This window comes from Callorhinus ursinus, unplaced genomic scaffold (genome assembly GCF_003265705.2).
Source record: "Callorhinus ursinus isolate GAN/ISIS: 27379988/994484 unplaced genomic scaffold, GSC_fseal_2.0 scaffold1, whole genome shotgun sequence".
NCBI lineage: Eukaryota > Metazoa > Chordata > Mammalia > Carnivora > Otariidae > Callorhinus > Callorhinus ursinus.
Genome location: NW_027397063.1, coordinates 113,225,823 through 113,245,353, shown reverse-complemented (window position 1 = coordinate 113,245,353; position 19,531 = coordinate 113,225,823). Strand labels below are relative to the sequence as shown.

Sequence of the window (19,531 nt, the reverse complement as noted above, 5' to 3'; positions counted from 1 at the left end):
TCAGGAACTCTGGACTGCTATCTGAACATTACCACTGAAATGTCTAAGTAAGTATCTCAAATTTAATATGTCCCTAAATCAAGCTCTTGATTTCGTTCTTTCAATTTACTTGTCTTGCAGTCTTTCCTATTGCAGAAAATGGCAAATACCACCCTTTCAGATGCAGAGGCCAAAAACTTGGAAGCATCCTTCCTTTTTTTTTTTAAATTTTAAAATTTAAAATTTTTATTTTTTAAAGATTTGATTTATTTGACAGAGAGAGAGAGACAGCTAGAGAGGAAACACAAGCAGGGGGAATGGGAGAGGGAGAAGCAAGTTTCCCGCGGAGCAGGGAGCCCGATGAGGGACTCAATCCCAGGACCCCAGGATCATGACCTGAGCCGAAGGCAGACGCTTAATGACTGAGCCACCCAGGTGCCCCCATCCTTCTTTTTCAGAAAAGATTTTCATTTAAGTAAACTCTATGGCCAATATGGGGCTCAAACTCATGACCCTGAGATCAAACATCGCATGCTCTACTGACTGAGCCAGCCAGGCGCCCCAGGCAAACTTCCCTTCACACCTCATGTCCTATACACCAGGGAATCCTGTTGGCTCTACCTTTCAAAATATATCTACAATCCAACCACTTCTCATTACCTCCATACTGGTCCAAGTCTCCATTATCTTTCACTTGGAACACTGCAGTAGCCTTCTTAACAATCACACGTGGTAGGAGCTCAATAAATAATTATGGAATGCATACATGGAGCAATGCCCAGGTATGGGTTATCATTGGCTTTCTGGTGATTCATGGTTAAACTTGAGACTCTTTGCCATATTTTGGAGAAAGAGTGGGAAGAAGTAATATTTGGGCAGCAAGTACTGTGGGCTCATGGAGACAATGGGGAAAGTTGAAACAAACATGACAAATACAGGAGAGAGGATTTAGTGGCATTTGAACTCAGTGGGAATCAGCAAAGTTGCTCCCGGGCACTGAGTGCCCTGTCCCTGCTGTTGTGGTTGCCCATTCTTTCCCCGTATAGAGCCTGGCTGCACATCCCACTTCCTTCTGCTGACCAGTCCAACCTGGGGTCCTGTGAGGTGATCTTCAAGAAGTCCAGGCAGATGAATGACCTTTGCTGAACATCAGGTGAAGAGAGCAGTTTCCCCTCTGAGCTTTGGGGATGGTGCATCCTGTGGAGGGAGGGAATTGAGTGGACTGAGCAAGCTCCTGGAACTGGGGCTGGAGAGGCAAGGTAAGGAAGGCATGGAGGTGTGGCCTGGCCTAGGATCCTTCCTTCTCCTCCCGGGCCCCCCCCCTTCCCTTCCTTCCCCCTCTCCGCATAGGAGATCCAGCAGCTGCTTCTGACAGCTTAGGTCTTCTGCCTGCTTTCAGAGTCATTCCAGAAGCTCATTCACTGTTCTTTGCCCTGACTCTTTTTAGTCATTCTTTCAGTGAACCCCTAAAGCCTGGTTCCCTTGTCTCTATCACCAGGGGCTCTTTTCCAGATTGACTAATGGAGTATAGTTTGGGGAAAGTGCCTGGCTGGGTCCCCTACATGTTGAGTTCAATTTCCTCCTTTGGGTGTGTTTCAGCTTCCAAATGGGATCTTTGCCACTACAATTATAACAACCACAATCTGCATGGAGGTTCTTAAAGCTATACAGGCAGACAGAAAACAGAAAGGAATTCTTTTTTTTTTTTTTTTTAAGCTTTTATTTATTTATTTGACAGAGAGAGACACACAGAGAGAGGGAACACAAGCAGGGGGAGTGGGAGAGGGAGAAGCAGATCCCCTGCCAGCAGGGAGCCCAATGCAGGACTGGATCCCAGGACCCTGGGATCATGACCTGAGCCAAAGGCAGACGCTCAACCAACTGAGCCACTCAGGCGTTCTTAAGAAAAGACAAGCGGTTATCAGAATTTCCACTCCCATCAGACCCAGAAGCTCTGTACTCGCCTGCCCATAACTGCTTAGGGAGAAGTATTTAACCAGCTTGCGGCTCTCAATAACCACATTGAAATCAGACATCCTGAGGGAAAGGGAAGTTTCCCCCACCCCTACTTGCTCTTCCTCCAGCCTTCCCCATCCAGCCAGTAACACCGTTATTCACCTGGCTGCTTGAGAGAAAAAGCTAGAAGTTTGCCTTTATTTTCCCCTGTCCCTCACCCCTCACCCTTCCTATCAGCAAGGCCTGTTGCTTCTACAAAATAGGCCCAGAATCTATCTTCTCTCCACCACTTACTGAACAATTGTCTTCATCGTGGGCAAGTGCGGTGTCTGTTAACTGGTCTTCCTGCTCACTTTTGTCCTGATACAGACTGCTCTCCTCCCAACAGCCCTAGCCATCTTTCAAGGACGAGCCAAATTCCCTTTCACATCGCCCCAAAAGCTCCCACTGAACCTTTGAACTTTTGATTCATTTCTAAGTTCTTCTTCTTCTTCCTCTTCTTCTTTGAGAGAGAGAGTGTGTGTGCACTGTGTGTGTGGGGGGCAAAGTGAGAGTGAAAGAGAATCTCAAGCAGACCCCCCACTATCCCATGACCCTGAGATCATGACCTGAGCCAAAATCAAGGGTCAATTGCTTAACCGATTGCACCACCCAGGCGCCGCTGATTAATTTCTAACTTCTTACCATGGTGCCTGAGACTCTGCACACTGTGGCTCCGTTCCTTTCTCTTCAGTCACACATCTACTGCTCCCTCAGCCACGTGGCCTTGTCTGTTCCTTCAGTGTGCCAAGCTTGGTCCTGTCTCAGTGCTACAGGATTTGTTGTTGGCAATGCTTAAAATGCTCCATGAAGATTTCCTTCTGGCTGGCTCCTTAGTATTCAGGTCTCAGCTCAGTATTGTTGCTCCGTAATGAAACCTTCCAAAACTCAGGGGCTTCAAAATAGCAGTCATTTATTTTGTTTATATATCTGTAATTTGGGCAGGGTTTGATGGGAAAGATGCATTTTTGCTCCATGCAGCTTCAGATGGGGCAAATCACCCAAGAGTGGGGATCTGCTTCTAAGGTGGCTCACTCACATGGCTGGCATGTTGGCGCTGGCAGTGGTCCATGAGCTAAGCCAAGGTGGAAGCATGGGGGCCTTGGTTGTTCGTGTAGCTTGGTTTCAAGGAAAGTATCCCAAAAGACTCAGGCAGAAACTCTATTGTCTTTCCTGACCTCAGAAGTCACATAGCATCACTTCTGTTGTACTTTATTAGTTCAGCAAGTCAAAAGGCCTGTCCAAGGTTAAGTGGAAGGAACATGGACTCTACCACTCGAAGAGGGAGTATCAGGGTTCATACAGAAATGGAAAGATTGCTCTTCTGGATAATTCTGGGTAATGTTATCTACCACAGCTACGTCCTCAGTGTGACTTTTACTGACCACTCTGTATAAATTAGTTCTTCCTCCCCACCCCAAATAGCCATTCTTTATCATTTTAGCCTCTGGTTCCTTCATAGTACCTACCATTATCTTGAATTATATTGAATGGGGCGCTGGGGTGTCTCAGTCGGTTAAGCGTCTGACTCTTGGTTTTGGCTCAAGTCATGATCTCATGGGTCATGGGATGGGGCTCTGCACTCAGCAGAGAGTCTGCTTGAAGATTCTCTCTCTGTCTGTCCCCCCACTCCTTCTCATGTAAGCACGTGCACATGCCCTCTTTCTCTTTCTCTCAAATAAATAAACCATACAAAAACGATCTTGTCTATTCATTTATTTTCTCACTTTCAGCCTTACACAAGAATGTACATCCTCTGAGAACAAAAGTCTTGCGTGAAGGAGGCCAGCTGGGAGGCTGATACCCTGAGCTCTGGCAGTTGCAGTCAGAGGTGATGGCTTTCTAGCGATACGTAGGGATGGAGACATTGGTGTTTAGACTGACTGACTATGGGGGATGACGTGAGAAAGGAGGACAGTGGGTTGCTGGTCCATCTCAGATGGAGAAAGGGCACGGGACTGAGGGCATGCATGGCTCAGGATTCCCTGGCAGAGGCCATGCTGAGACCTGCATCCTGGAGTGGTGGTGTTTGTGTGGGGAGACTGGCTAGATGCACATCAAATCCCTTTCTTTTTCTTTCAAGCTTCCAGCCACATTTCCCAGCCTTTCTGCAGTTAGATGGGGGCCAGGTGAAGCTACGTCAAAAAAATACAAGTGGAAACAGATGTGGACCACTCTCTGTGGTGGCCTATTGAATGCCACCCTGTAAGATTCTCCAGCCCCCCTTTCCCTTCCCTACAGGAGGTGTGTTAAGGATGGCAGCATCACAGAGGGGGCAGGTCTGGGTTCCCAAAAGACTATGTGGAGTAGAGAACCACTCCCTCACAACCTTTTTTATTTCACGACACCAAATTTTTGAAGAGACAAGGATAGTTGCGTAGTATCTCCATGTTCAAGATTGATCTCAATGTTTCTTCTTGCTCTTATTTAACTTCTTCCTCTGTTCTTTGTATTTTCTGCCAACTCAAAGTCAGCTCTCTAGCTTGATTAGCATCAGGTTAACTTTTTTGGTGAGAAATATTTTGAAGATGATGTACTTTATGTTGTATTCTATCTGGAGGGACATCAATGTTAGGTTGTCCCACCTCTGGTCCTGTTATGTTTGAAGACTGAGTTTAGATGGTGGTTGTTATGTGTCTCCATTGTAAAGGCCCTTCCCCCTTTTGCAATTAGTGTGTAGACTATGAGGTAACCCTTGGTCACCATTCTGACATCCTGTTCCTAAACAACATTTCATCTAATCTTTTTAGCATCCGTTGTGGTTTCTTCCCTCAATTGTTTACATTTACTATTTTTCTAGCATTTATTTAGCAACTTACTAGTTGCTGAGCACTCTTCTCTGGGTTCTACCTGTATTTTCTTCCTTCCTTTCACTCTTTCTTTCTTTCAAGACTTATTTATTTATTTATTTGAGAGAGAGAGTGTACACATGTGGGGGTGGGGGGAGGGGCAGTGGGAGAGGGAGAGAGAATCCCAAGCAGACTCCTAGCTGGGTGCAGAGCCTGACTCGGGGCTTGCTTGATCTCACGACCCTGAGATCACAACCTGAGCAGAAACCAAGAGTCAGATTCTTTTTTTTTTTTTAAAGATTTTATTTATTTATTTGAGAGAGCGAGAATGAGAGAGAGAGAGCACATGAGAGGGGGGAGGGTCAGAGGGAGAAGCAGACTCCCTGCTGAGCAGGGAGCCCGATGTGGGACTCGATCCCGGGACTCCAGGATCATGACCTGAGCCGAAGGCAGTCTCTTAACCAACTGAGCCACCCAGGCGCCCAAGAGTCAGATTCTTAACCAACTGCACCACCCAGGCACCCTCTTTCTTTCTTTTAAAGTAAGATTTACACCCAACGTGGGGCTTGAACTTACCACACTGAGATCAAGAGCTGTATGCTCTACGGACTGAGCCAACCAGGTGCCCCTATATTTTCTTTTTTAATCATCACAGTAACCTTATGAGATAACTTTATTTTATTACTATTATTTTTAAAGATTTTTTAAAAGAGATTTTATTTATTTATTTGACAAGAGAGAGACAGCGAGAGCAGGAACACAAGCAGGGGGAGCGGGAGAGGGAGAAGCAGACTTCCTGCTGATAAGGGAGCCCAATGCGGGGCTCCATCGACCTGAGCCGAAGGCAGATGCTTAATGACTGAGCCACCCAGGTGCCCTATTATTATTTTTATACTTTTAAAAAGTAAGCCCTACCCTCAAGTGGGGCTCGAACTCACGACCCTGAGATCAAGAGATGCATGCTCTACTGACTGAGCCACAGAGGTGTCTGAGATAACTTTATAAGTGAAGACTGTGAAATAGAGAAGGTGTATTAGTTTTCCACTACTGTTATAATAAAACACCACAAACTCAGTGACTTAAAACAACATAAATTTATCTTAGTGTTCTTGAGGCCAGAGGTTTGAAATGGGCCTCACTGGACTGAATTTTTTTAAAGACTTTTATTTATTTATTTGAGAGAGAGAGAGCATGAGCAGGGGAGGGCAGAGGGAGAGAGACAAGCAGACTCCCCACTCAGCAGGGAACCCAAGACAGGGCTGGATCCAGGACCCTGAGATCATGAACTGAGCTGAAGTCCTACCCATGTGCCTAATTTCAGTCTCATTGGACTGAAATTAAGGTGTAGGCAAGGCTGCTTTCCTTCAGGGGGCTTTAGGAAAAAATCTGTTCCTTGCAGGTTTTAGAGGCTACCTGCATCCCTTGGCTCATGGTTCATAGTCCCCTTCTAGCTTCCAAGCCGGCATTGGTGGGCTGAATTCTCCTATGTTCTCACCCGGATCTTTTTTTTTTTTTTTAAGATTTTATTTATTTATTTGACACAGAGAGAGAGAGAGCACAAGCAGGGGGATGGGCAGGCAGAAGGAGAGGGAGAAGGAGGCTTCCCGCTGAGCAGGGGAGCTCAGGGAGCCCCGATGCGGGGCTCGATCCCAGGACCATGGGATCACAACCTGAGCTGAAGTAGACGCTTAACCGACTGAGCCACCCAGGCGCCCCTGTCTCTTTTTCTTAAAGATTCATTTATTTATTTTAGAGAGAGAGAGAGCAGGAGGAGGGGCAGATGGAAAGGGAGAGAGAAAATCTCAAGCAGACTCCACACTGAGTTCAGAGCCTGACACGGGGCTAGATCTCATGACCCTGAAATCATGACCTGAGCCAAAACCAAGAGTCGGATGCTTAACTGACTACACGACCCAGCAGCCCCAACTTGATCTCTTTTTGAAGAAAAGTTTTGCTGTTATTAGTTACATTAGTGGTTCTCAACTGACAATGATTTTGCTCCCTAGGTGACATCTGGCAATGCCTGGAGACATTTTTATTGTCACAACTGTGGAAGTGTCACTGGTATCTAGTAGGGAGAGGCTGGTGATGCTGCTGAACATCCTACAGTACATACTAGTGTCTTCTACTGCAAAGAATTATCTGATCCAAAATGTCAGTGGTTCCACATGTGTTCCCCTTTGTCCGCTGTGTAAAAGCAGCTCTATCTCCTTCTGCTGATCAGGGTCAATTGCCTTTTCCAGTGTGGTGACTCCTTCTTTCATTGGCAGGATGCTGGTGAGGAACTGCATCTTGTAGTTCAAAGGGAACTTGTCGTGTCCCCCTTGGGGACCAGCACCTCCTACCTTGCAGAGTTCAGACTTGCAGGCACAGGAAGCACAAACTGGGTCATGGGAGAGAGGGCAAGCTTCCATGTTTTGGTTCCCAGACCCAGGAGGATGTTCTGTTCCGCTGCAGCCTACCTTCTCTGGCTTAGCTGACGGATGGTCTCTTGGCTGCCTATACTCCAGTCTCCCTTTGCAGCTCTCCTGCCCTGTCTCCTAACTCTGTCTCCCACTTGGATTAATTTTGTCTCCTCGGATAGCCTTTTGAGCTCCTGCCACCAGGTCCCTGGCTTCCCCCTCTGGGAGGCTTCATGGATTCCTTGGGCGCTCAGGAAGTTCCTACCAGCACCTGTTTAAGACTAGTTCTAGTGCTACCAAAGGGCCCCACAGATCTTTGCCCAGATAAAATGTCCTGAGGCGGTACATTTCCGAAGACTAGGGCAGACTTTTTGAGGAGAACCGCTTACTGCTGAGTTTATCTGTCTACTTCTTGTTATATCAATGCTTTGGTTAGAATGGGGATATACTTTTTTTTAGGATTTTATAGGATATACTGTGAGCCCTGCCAGGGCTGGTTGGTTTTTTTGTGGTCATTGTTGTTTCTTTTGAATGGGTAATGATTCACAGGGTTCAAAGTTCAAAAGGCACAAAACAGTATTCAATGAAACGTTTCCCTCCTACCTCTATTTTCCAGCCCCCCAAGTTCCCCTTTCTAAGCACAACAAATGCTTTCAGTTTTTCCAGATGCCATAACACACACATTTATATTTGTTTAGCCACATGGTAACATACTATACGATTGTTCAGAACCTGGTGTGTATGGTTTTTTGAAAATCTAACAGTGTATCTTATAGCTTATTTCCTCATTCTATTTTTTTTTTTCTCGGTTCAAGTTTAATAGAAACAAAAGACAAAACGTGATGCCCTGCTACTGTACATACAGTTGGCCTGCCCCATAACAGCTCAGGCCCTTCTCTCCAGAAAAGAAAGGCTGGCCTCCCCAACCCCTGCAGAAAAGGCCTGTCCTGTCCCCATACCACATCTGCACAGTCTAAAGTCTTATGTTCTAAGCATGACAATAATACAAGAGAGATTTTGTTTTCATGGCCACCCACTGCAGCCCAGCCCTAAAACGACCCTGCGCTCACTTCTGCTTAGAGAAATATTCCTTGCTCTTCTGGACATCAGGCTTGATGGTATCACTGCCAGGCTTCCAGCCAGCTGGGCACACTTCCCCATGTTTGTCAGTAAACTGGAAGGCCTGAACCAGGCGCAGAGTCTCATCCACAGAGCGGCCTACAGGAAGGTCATTTACCGTGATCTGCCTAAGGATACCTTTATCGTCAATGATAAAGAGGCCCCTGAAGGAGATGCCTTCATCAGCCTTTAAGACTCCATAGTCCTGAGCAATGGTGCGCTTGGGGTCTGATACCAAGGGAATGTTCACGGGTCCCAGTCCTCCTTGGTTCTTGGGTGTGTTGATCCGTGCCAGGTGACAGAAGTGAGAATCCACAGAAGCACCAATCACTTGTTGAGTTTCTTAAATTCCTCTGCCCTGTCACTGAAAGCAATGATCTCCATGGGGCACACAAAGGTGAAGTCAAGAGGGTAAAAGAAGAACACAATGTATTTTCCTTTGTAGTCAGATAGGCTGAGATCTTTGAACTGGCCATCTGGCATAACGGCCGTGGCTATGAAGTTGGGGGCAGGATGCCCAATTTTGGCATTTCCCGAAGACATCTTGCTATCAGCGGCTCTGAGAGCAAAAAGGCCGAAAACAAGGCAGGAAGAAGACGCTCCTCATTCTATTTTTATTCATGCTTTGTTGCGTGTGTGTGTGTGTGTGGGGGGTGTGTTTGTGAATGTAATAATTTATTTAACTAATCAACTAATTGATGGGCATTCAGTTTTTTTTTCTAATCATCTGAGATTACAAACAATGTTGCATGAATAACTGTGTACATTCTAGGTGTAGGAGTATAGAGGATAATAGCTGGGTCAAAGAGTATTTACATCTGTTGTGTGTTTTTTGTTTTTTTTTACTCTATTGCCTATGCTGTACTTTTCATCGCCATGACTTACTTATTTTATAACTAGAAGTTTCTATCTCTTCATCCCCTTTATCTGTTTCACCCATGCCCCCCCCCACCTCCCTTCTGGCAACCACCAATCCGTTCTCTGTATTTAAGAGTCTGTTTTCTGGTTGGTTTGTCTTTTGGGTTCCACATATAAGTGAAATCATGTGGTATTTGTTCTTTTCTGTGTGAATTATTTCACTTAGCACTCTCCTGTCATTTGAGAGACAACTCCCAAATCACCTTCCACAGCGATTGCTCTCAATGTCTGTTTCCCCAGAGTTTTGCCAACACAAGGTATTAGCAAACCTTTTTAATCTTTGTCAATATGAAAGGATAAAAGTAGTATCTCAATATTGTTTTGTATTAATATTAGCCATATGAAATTGCTGGTTTAGGTAAAAATAATTGTTGAATATCAGCAATTTTATGTGGTTTATTTCTTTCACTGTGAGATGGAGAATTTCTTTCAAGAGAGCAAGAGAGCTTGTGCACGTGGGCGCACACACACACACACACACAGGGTGGGAGAGGCAGAGGGAGAAGGAGAAAGATAATCTTTTTTTTTTTTAAGGTTTTATTTATTTACTTGACAGAGAGATAGAGCTAGAGAGCACAAGCAGAGGGAATGGCAGAGGGAGAGGGAGAAGCAGACTCCCTGCTGAGCAGGGAGCCCGATGTGGGGCTCGATCCCAGGACCCTGGGATCATGACCTGAGCCAAAGGGTGGATGCTTAAATGACTGAACCACCCAGGCACCCCTATCTTATTTTATTTTATTTTTAATTTAATTTTTTTTATTCATGTGACAGAGAGAGAGAGAGAGATAGAGAGAGAGGGAATATGAGCAGGGGAGAGAGGCAGAGGGAGAGCGAGAAGCAGACTCTTCGCTGAGCCAGGAGCCTGATATGGGGCTCCATCCCAGGACCCTGAGATCACGCTCTGAGCTGAAGGCAGACGCTTAACCATCTGAGCCACCCACGCGCCCCTATTTTTTATTGAAGTATTGAATCTTGTAGATTTTTCCACATTAGCACATACAGATTTGCTTCACTAACTTCAATGGTTACACAGTCTTTCACTGGATAAATGCATCATAATTTATTTAACTATTCCTCTGTTGATGGACATTTAGGTTGTTTCCATCTTTGACAAGACTGCCACATACCTTCTTGTTCATGAGTCTTTGTGCAAATGTGCAAGTATATCTTTAGGATAAGCTCCTAGAAGTAGAATTGCTGGGTCAAAAAATAGGGCATTTGAAGATTTTGATTGATATTGACGGACTATTCAGATAATAGGTTGAATTAGCTCTCCTAACTCAGAGGAACTGAGGCCCCTAGATCCAAGTGCTCCCCAGTCCTGTCATGCCACTCATCCCAGCATTCTGAAGGACTCTCCTCTTTGGGACATTTGGTCTGATGCCAATACGGGTCTCAAAATGTCTCTCATTGGCACAATCTTTCTAAAATTACATTTTATTTTGTACAATGGATGCACCACAATCTTCTTAGTCATCTCCCTATTGTTGGATCTTTACTGAGGTTGCTCCGAAACAGAGTTATGTAGATAATCTTGCAAAGTGCTTTTTGGTGAACAGGTCAGCTCATGTTTATGTCAAGTAGTTGCCCAAGCAAATAATAATGGCTAACATTTATTGAGCACTTGCTATGAGCCAGGCCCTGCTCTAAACCCTTTGTGATGTATTTTCTCAAAAATCCTATGAATTGGTTATCATTATTATTAGCTTAATTTTATAGATGTGAAAGCTCAGGCATCCAGGTAAAAAGTATTTCCAGGGCCCTAGACCTGATAAGGGATGGGGCTGGAGTTAAAACCCAGTCAATCTAGGGGCACTTGACTGGCTCAATCGATAGAGCATACTCTTGTTCTTGGGGTTGTGAGTTCAAGTTCCACGTTGGGCATGTAGAGTTTACTTAAAGAAAACCAAACCAAAACAAACCCAGTCAATCTAGCTCCAGTCAGTGGAGCATTTGGCTCAAAGTGTAAGCACATTTAAAAGTCAGATGCTGGCGCCTGGGTGGCTCAGTTGGTTAAGCGACTGCCTTCGGCTCAGGTCATGATCCTGGAGTCCCGGGATCGAGTCCCACATCGGGCTCCCTGCTCGGCAGGGAGTCTGCTTCTCCCTCTGACCCTCTTTCCTCTCGTGCTCTCTATCTCTCATTCTCTCTCTCTCAAATAAATAAATAAAATCTTTAAAAAAAATAAAAAAAAATTAAAGTCAGATGCTGTCAAATTACTCTCCAGGAAGGTTGTGGCATTCTCCGGTCCCACTAGAGGGAAGATAAAGGCCATTTTTCCTCCAAGCGGTGTATCTTTTTCATTCCCATATCTTGGGTGTAGGGGATATGAAAATGAAATACACCCGGCAGAAGCAGGTGGGTGCCCTGGACTGCTGAGCTGAAGGATGGCTGGCTGGCCAGTAGGATGAAGGAAGGGGGCAGACCGGTGTGGAGCGAGGGTGCCTGGGTGCATCAGAGGAACCATGGCCCAGTGCAGAGTCCTGCCTTGAAAACGCATTCATTTAACACAGTGTGAAGCGTTTATTTTCCTGCTCTTACCGCACCTAGCTGCTTGGCCCTCCTCGCCCCTTCTTTTAGGTATCTGCTGAAGTGTCTCCCTCTGAGAAGCCTTCCCTGACCACACTGTAGAAAGTGAGAATCCTTACCTCACTCGACAACTCCTTATTCTGCTTTAGTTTTCCCCGTAGCATTTATCCCCTTCTGACATCTACCTACTGCTTTTTACTACTTCTATCTTGCTTATTGCCTGTCTTCCTGCCTCCCCTCGCTGCCCCCACAACAGAATATAAACCTCACCAGTGTAGTGGTTTTGTCTGTTTTGTTCATTCATTTATCCCCAGTGCCAAGGACATTTCCTGGCATTAGCAGGCGCTCAATCAGAATCTGGTGAATAATCTTCTTATTCACTGTTCCAGGAAGTGAAGGTGCAGCAGCCAGCAAGACAGAGGACCTGCCCTCAGTGCCCGACTTGAGTCCTGCTGGCGATAGCGGCCGGGAGAGGCTCTCGCCACCCTGTGCTCAAAGTCTCTGGGCTCCGCTCTAAGGAAGTGTGACCGGTAGCGACGCTCCCCGGGTCTGCCGGCCACGCCCCCGGCGGCCAGCCCGCCCCGCAGCGCCCCCTGGCGGGCCCCGTTGACCCAGCGTCCCTGCGGCGTGAGTGGGCCCCTCGCTCGGCGGCGCGCAGGACCTCGCCCCCAAGGCTGCCGCGCTGGGAACCCCGGGAGCTTCCGGCCCGTTTCCTCCAGACCTTCAGACACTTCTGCTTTTGCCCCGAGCGGGAAGAGGAAGGAGGGCAAGGGCTGAGCGCAGGGCGAGGCCGGTGGGGAAGGGGGTGGGAGGTCGGGGTTTTGGCGTCTTCTCCTACCGCGTCATCCGCAAGACGTGTCTTTTCAGGTGCGAGGTCCCCTCAGTTTTGGGTGGCGTTGCTTTCCCCGGGCCCTGCTCAGGTCTCACCTTCCGCCCCTTCCCCGCGCGGGAGGCGAGGGGCAGCTAGGTCAGAAGGCTTTTTACTGCTTTTGGCGGCGGCGAGGACCGTGCCAGTGTCCTCGGGACCCGACGTCCCTCGGCCCACTCCTAGGGTTTGGGGGTCAAAGCAGTTGGTGCCTCTGTGTTTGGGGTCGAGCTCCACGGTCTGCGGGCACCAGGCGCGCCCCATCGAGCGCCCAGTGTGTGCACGTCCTGCCCCGCGGCTTTTGGAGAGAGAAGAGCCGGCGGCAGCCGGAGCAGAGGTTAGGGCGCCACCTGGCGGTCGCAGCCCGCGGCCCAGACGTACCTTTGGGGTCACTTGGCCAGAAGATCCTGGTGTTGGGCGTCTCTTTACAGACCGGCCCCTAACACAGGATCGCCGGTCCATTTCACTTAGTGGTTGGGGGCCTGGATCATTGGAAATGTGCATGATGCGGTGGGATCAGGATTTGAAGAGCTGAGGAATGACAAAAACGGGATAGTTCTTGGTGTTGGAACTCAAGTTTTTTTTGCCTTTGTGGATGGTGTAGTGGCCCTCCCTCCTCTGTAGTCTCCCCTGCCACCCCATCTATATTGTTCCTTTTGTTCTGGTCTTGAAAGGGCATGTGTGATTATAAAAAGAACGCATTAAAAACGAAAAAGAGGAGGCGCCTGTGTGGCTCAGTCGGTTAAGTGGCTGCCTTCCCCTCTGGTCATGATCCCAGGTTCCTGGGATCCGTCCCCGCCTCGGGTTCCCTGCTGATCCAGGAGTCTGCTTCTCCCTCTCCCTCTGCCCATTCCCCGGCTTGTGTGCTCTCACTCTCACTCTCTCTACTGTGCTCTCTCTCTCTCAAATAAATAAAATCTTAAAAAAAAAAAAAGCATAGTCATTGTAAAAAAAAAAAAAAGGAGAAAATATGGTTTCTACTGAAAGTCCTCCCTTCACTTGAACATAGGCTTGTGCTCCCTGGGAGTACAGGTTTGCTAGTTCTCTTTCCTTGATCCTGGCAGGACCGTTGGTTAAGAGTCAAATCCACACCCTTCCTGATGTTGGCAGGATTGGCCCATCCACCACCAGGGCTGGAACCATGCTGGAGGCAGCACTTGGAGTGCTGGGGTCTGGGGTCAGCCAGAGGGGAGGCCAGGGGCTTCCCCTGCGGTTTCTCAGTTCTCTTTTTGCACAATTTGATTAATTTTTTTGCCCTTTTTGTCCTTATAAGGTTCTTGCCCAGTCAAAGACAATTTTATTTTATGGTAGTAGGTTTACCTTGATACATGAGTAGTCACTCCTACCAAGCGTGAGCCCATTTTCAGTTGATTTATTTACAAAGGGCCACATCAGCGATGGGCCAGTATCCCATGTCTGCAGTGGGAGAAACCGAAGTTTGTGGTCTACTCCCCTGGTTTAGCTAGCGGTGTCCAGTCCAAGAAGTCTGAGTCCTAATAGTAGCAGAGTTATCCTGTTCTCATTTTGTACCTTACATACTACCTGATTGTAATTGTTTCCTTTTTTTTTTTTAAGATTTTATTTATTTGAGAGAGAGAGAGAGAGAGAGAGTGAGCAGGGATAGGGGCAAGGAAGAAGCAGGCTCTCTGCCGAGCAGGGAGCCCGACATGGAACTCGATCCCAGGACCCCGGGATCATGACCCAAGCTGAAGGCAGACACCCAACCGACTGAGCCACCCACACACCCTGTTTGTTTCCTGATAAACACATGGAAATATCCAGTTCAACAATTCTACCAATATCCTGCTCCAAAACATAGGTATTCTCTTTCAAAGAGCTGACAGCCTGGGTATGTTATATGTAGTTTATTCAGGCAGCCTGTGGGTGGGCAGGGTGGGGACAAGTCTGGGTATAGAAGCTGAGGCTCCCAGAGATTCCTGCTCACATGAGGCCCCAGGTCATTGTCCTGTGTGGTGGTTGCCAGGCTTTTGGAGTTCATGAACCTGGGAAGTATCCCCTATAGTTATTGGGGAAACAGCATAGACTTGTCAATCATTGCTTTAGCCATCAGGACATGAGCAAAAGCCAATTCTATGATCAGATCAGAAAAGAAGGGGGACATTTTAACAGCGAGAATCTCTAGAAGTTTTTCTCATTTCACTAAGGACTGGTGGGACAAGAAAGGGCAGCATGGGTTCTGCTGGGCATCTGGGAGCCCTGGTGGATTCCCTTCACAAGGGGACTGGCTGCCACAGCACCTTGAGGCCTCGGTGACCAAGGAGGGACATCCATTCAGAGTGTAAGTCTCTGAAAACACAGACTTCACAGTATTGAGCTCAGCGTTTCACCTCTCTGTTCTGTGGCTGGTCACCATCTCTGGACTCTGGGACTTTTGGGACAGGCCTCTGTCATTGCACTTCCTACATTATTCTGTGGTTCCGACTGCCCACCCAATGGCTAGCTGGCTAAAGATGGGAACCTCCATAGATCTGACTGCTTGGCTGCCCAGCACAGTGCTCAATACTCAGCAGGTGCTTACAAAATGCTTATTGCTGGAATGAATTACACTCACTTTCACCCTTTTGTATTTCCAATTAAATAATTAAGGAAGTACTCATTGTAAGCTACTTTAAAATGAGAGGGGAAATGGCTAATTTCATGCTGAGAGAGGAAAAATATTTGCTGAGTTTTCCCACAGGCTACTTTATAGCCACTTGATTTCCTTTAGGTTGTGTGTTTTTTGTTGGGCAATCTACACTCCGCAAAAGAGAGGTCCTGCCTTTCACTTGTCCCACCTTCTAGAATAGGGATTCTCAGCCTCACTGCACGTTAGGAGAGGGAGAGGTTATAATACTGATGCTCAGGGGACCTCTGACCAACAGAATCAGGATCTGGGGGAGATGAGGTCTGAAGATTGGTTTTTTAAATCAGTTTTACCAGTGATCCTAATGTGCATCAGGGACTGAGAACCTGTAGCCTAGAAGCATCTTTTGGTGCTGTAGCAGCTGAGAGAGAGGAAGGGATGAAGTAGGGGAACGCTGTGCACAAGGAAGGGAGACTGGGGTTGCAGGCCTGGTTCCTCCCTTGCTGTGGTTTAAGACCTTGGTTTTATCTTTTGTAAAGATGATGATGGCTGTCCATAGGATTGTTGTTGGGGTTATCTGAGTGCCTGGCACTGAGTTAGTGCTTGTGATAGTTATTTTATCTATCTATCTATTTATTTATTTATTTAAAATTTTTATTTATTTGACAGAGAGAGAGACAGCGAGAGAGGGAACACAAGCAGGGGGAGGGGCAGAGGGAGAAGCAGGCCTCCCACCAAGCAGGGAGCCTGATGCAGGGCTCAATCCCAGGACCCTGGGATCATGACCTGAGCCGAAGGCAGATGCTTAACGACTGAGCCACCCAGGCACCCCTATTTTATTTATTTATTTAATTTTTTTGAGTAGGCTCCACGTCCAATGTGGGGCTTCAGCTCATGACTCTGAGATCAAGAGTCACATGCTCAGGGTGCCCAGCTGGCTCAGTTGGAAAAGCGTGTGACTCTTGATCTCAGGGTCATGAGTTCGAGCCCCACATTGGGCATAAAGATTACTTAAAAAAAAAACTGAAAAATAGATAAATAAATGAATGAATGAATAAATAAATTTGTTTACAAAAAACAGTCACATGCTCTACCAACTGAGCCAGACAGGTGCTCCTGCGGCTATTTTTATGTGTCACTGGTCTAGGCTATGATACCCTGTTGTTTGGTCAATCACCAATCTAGTTGTTGCTCTGTGGTTATTTTTCAGATGTGATTGACATCGAAATCAGTAGACTTGGAGTAAAGCAGATTACCTTCCAATACGGTGAGAGAACCTTAAAAGAATTGAAGGCCTGGGAGGAAAAGACCGAGGTCCCCTGAAGAGGAAGGAATTCTGCTTCTAGACTGCCTTTGGACTTGAGCCTGGAACACAGACTCCTGCTGCAGTTTCCAGCCTGCTGGCATGCCTTGCAGGATTCAGGATTTCAGACTGGCCAGCCCCCATAACCACATGAGCCAATTCCTTAAAGCCTCTCTCTCTCCTGCGCTGGAGAACTTTGAGCAGTGCTCAATAAATGATGGCCCCTGCTCTTCTCCTCTAACTCGGCAGTGGCTCGAGCTGGTTTGGGTTACTAAGGCTGTGGCTTTATAGGTCAGGGCAACCGGCATTGTTGTAAGGAAGTGATAGCAATGAGCTCCCACTGTAACATTCCAGAGTGAGAAGTCCAGATGCAGCGACAAATGCATGGCACAGAAATCCTTGTCTCTTTCTTCATCTGAAATATGGAGATTTCCCTCAGGAGGGAAGTCCTGTGGCACATGGCACAGAACCCCAGACCCTGGGTCCAGAGGCCTGGCTTTGGCTCCTGGCTGTGTCACCAACTTACTGTGTAACCTTGGGCAAGCACCCTGCCTTCTCCAGTTTTTGGCTTCCTGAGGGACTTGGGCTGGGTGATGTAGGAGGAGCTTTCTGTCTCAGAGCCTGAGTCTAGAGTTTCCTCTGGTGCTTCGACTTGCAAAGCAGATTTCCCGCCAGTTTGTTTACCTACTGGAGTTTGGTTTCTGCTTCCTAAGTGGTTGCAGGTTGGGGCACTTGTATTTACATTCAGGAGAGAGACCACAGGGCTGAATCGTGGCTGTCCTATCCTGGCTTTAGAGGATGCCTCAGACCTCACTCCCAGCTGTCCCTGTGCTTCTAGTGGCGAGGAGGCTCCAGGACGTGGAAAAGCCGGGCCCCTACAGGTTTCTGCTGCTGGGATTCCCTTCCACGTCTGCTCAGGCACATCGGACCTTCCCTCCCCTGCCAGCGTGCTCTGGAGAGGTCGGAGACCACACACAGAGGACCTAATGCTGTTCTACAAACACACATGTGAAAGAAATAGCACAGCTGTGGTCCTCTTCAAGTGATCCTGATTCTGACTAATCCCCATCCTGCTTGATGTCAGGGGCCAGACCTGACTGCCAAGTTGTTTGCTGTCCCGGGCTGCATGTCCCCTTGGCCTGGCATCGCTGCTGGTGCTGGTGAAGCTGGGAACCCCGGGGTAGCCTGTGGCCACTCCCTCTGATTATCTGCCTTCTCCCCAGGGCATCCTCGGGAAAACTTACTGACATTTAGGTCACCGAGCCTTTCCTGTCTACGGGTAAGGGCACCCAGCTCTAACCTTGGCTTCAGTCTCCATCTGCAGAATGCAAGACCTCAGCTTGCTGCAAAACTACCCTGTCCCCTTGGGGCTGCCGGACTTGCCGGGGAAGTGTTCGGAGAGCTCCCATTTCTCTCACCTGGGTCTACTCTGGACTGCCCCGCCCCCTTGTGGAATTTTGCTGCCTGTGAAGTCACTGGAGGGTGGCGGCTCTTCATTGTCCTGGCTGTGAGGCTATTCTCCTGTCCAGGGGGCATCTGTCTGGCTGGCAAAGCTGCAATCCTCGAGGATCCAGAGCGACCACACCGTTGTGGTCTCCCTGCCGCCAGGCTGTGACCTCCCTTGCATCAGGGTGGCATCTGGTGACCTGGGCACGGATGCGGCCCTGCTTGTGGCCAGGGGCTCTTAGAACCCTCCTGAGGACTTCTGTCTCAGCCCGTGGCTGCAGAGGACCCCAGCATATATCCCTGATGGACCTAACTCCTCAGTCCCCGCATGTTAGGACACTGCTCTTTGCAGTGATGGAAACTCAACTGAAGCTGCTCATAGGTTTTTTTTGTTATTTTTTTTTTTTTAAGGAAATTTATTACTTTGTATTGCTGAAAACTCATGGCAAGTCTTCAAGAATGGCTGGAACCAGGACTTCAAACAATGTGGTCAGAACTCAGTCTCTCTCCTGTCCTGTTTTCTTTAGTGTTGGCTTCACTCAGGCTGACTGTTTCCACTTGGCTGACCCCAAAATTCCAGGCTTCTATCTCCCTTATAGCTATCAGTCTTGGTGGAAAAGGATCTTTTCTTTGTCTTTAGTCCCTACAGAATTTCTGAAATTGGGTCTCCCTGGCTTAATTCATTGCCTGCCACTGAAGCAATCCGTGTGGAGGTTGGGGTGAAATAGACCTCCTCTCCCATGAGACTATAGGTGGCCCCCTCTCCGCTACTGGGATAAGAGTGAGGGAAGGTCATTCTCCCAAGAACATCAAGGTTCCCTTAGAAGAAGGAAGGAGATGCAGGTAGAAACAAAGTTTCCGGTGTGTGCCTCTCCAGGGACACCTGTCCCTGCACTGAGAACACTCATTTAGGCTCGAGCTGGGCTCCCAGCTACAGCTAAATGCTAGTACAGGAGAGGTGTGAGGACCTGTCAGGTAAGAGACACAGGTAGCAAAGGCTGTGAGAGTTCAGAGGAGAGGGTAAGTGTTTGGATTGCTGCTGTATCATAGACCAGGGCTTCTCAAATTTTAATATGCATGCAAATCACCTAGGATCTTGTTAAAACGTAGATTCTAACTCAAAGCCTTAGAGCAGTGGTTCTCAAGAAGGGGTGATTTTGTTCCCCAGGAGACACTGGGCAGTGTCTGGAGACATTTTTGGTTGTCACAACTGAGGAAGGGCGCTACTGGCGTCTAATGGGTAGGGACCACTGTTAAAGAACAAAAATTCAACCGAGTAAGTATGAAGATCTAATTGGCTTTATTAAGTAATTCATGCACTGGGCAGCATTTCATCCAGCAAGTAGAGGGGAGTTCTGGGGGATGTGCAAAATGGAGAGTTTTTATAGGAAGGACGGTGGCATAAGAAATTATCAGCGAATGAAAAGAAAGGATTGTTCACAGCAAAGTTAGCCTCCCTTATGGGGAAAGACAGGGTGTTTTTGTTTGTTTGTTTGTTTTGTTTTTTTAAAAGATTTTATTTTTTTGTCAGAGAGAGCGAGAGCACGAGCAGGGAGAGCTGTAGGCAGAGGGAGAAGCAGGCCCCCCGCCGAGCAGGGACCC

The 19,531-nt window shown here is 47.6% G+C and overlaps 1 long non-coding RNA gene and 1 pseudogene across 1 annotated transcript; both read right to left on the bottom strand.

The window, feature by feature from the left end:
* Positions 1–831: 831 nt before the first annotated feature.
* On the bottom strand, positions 832–18,001 carry LOC141373969 (uncharacterized). Its single transcript, XR_012380427.1, has 3 exons — positions 17,784–18,001; positions 12,978–13,127; positions 832–1,176 (listed from the first exon to the last, which is right to left on the bottom strand). It is a non-coding gene; the product is annotated as an uncharacterized lncRNA (long non-coding RNA).
* Positions 7,961–8,878, bottom strand: LOC112822642 (peroxiredoxin-1 pseudogene; annotated as a pseudogene).
* Positions 18,002–19,531: the final 1,530 nt, after the last annotated feature.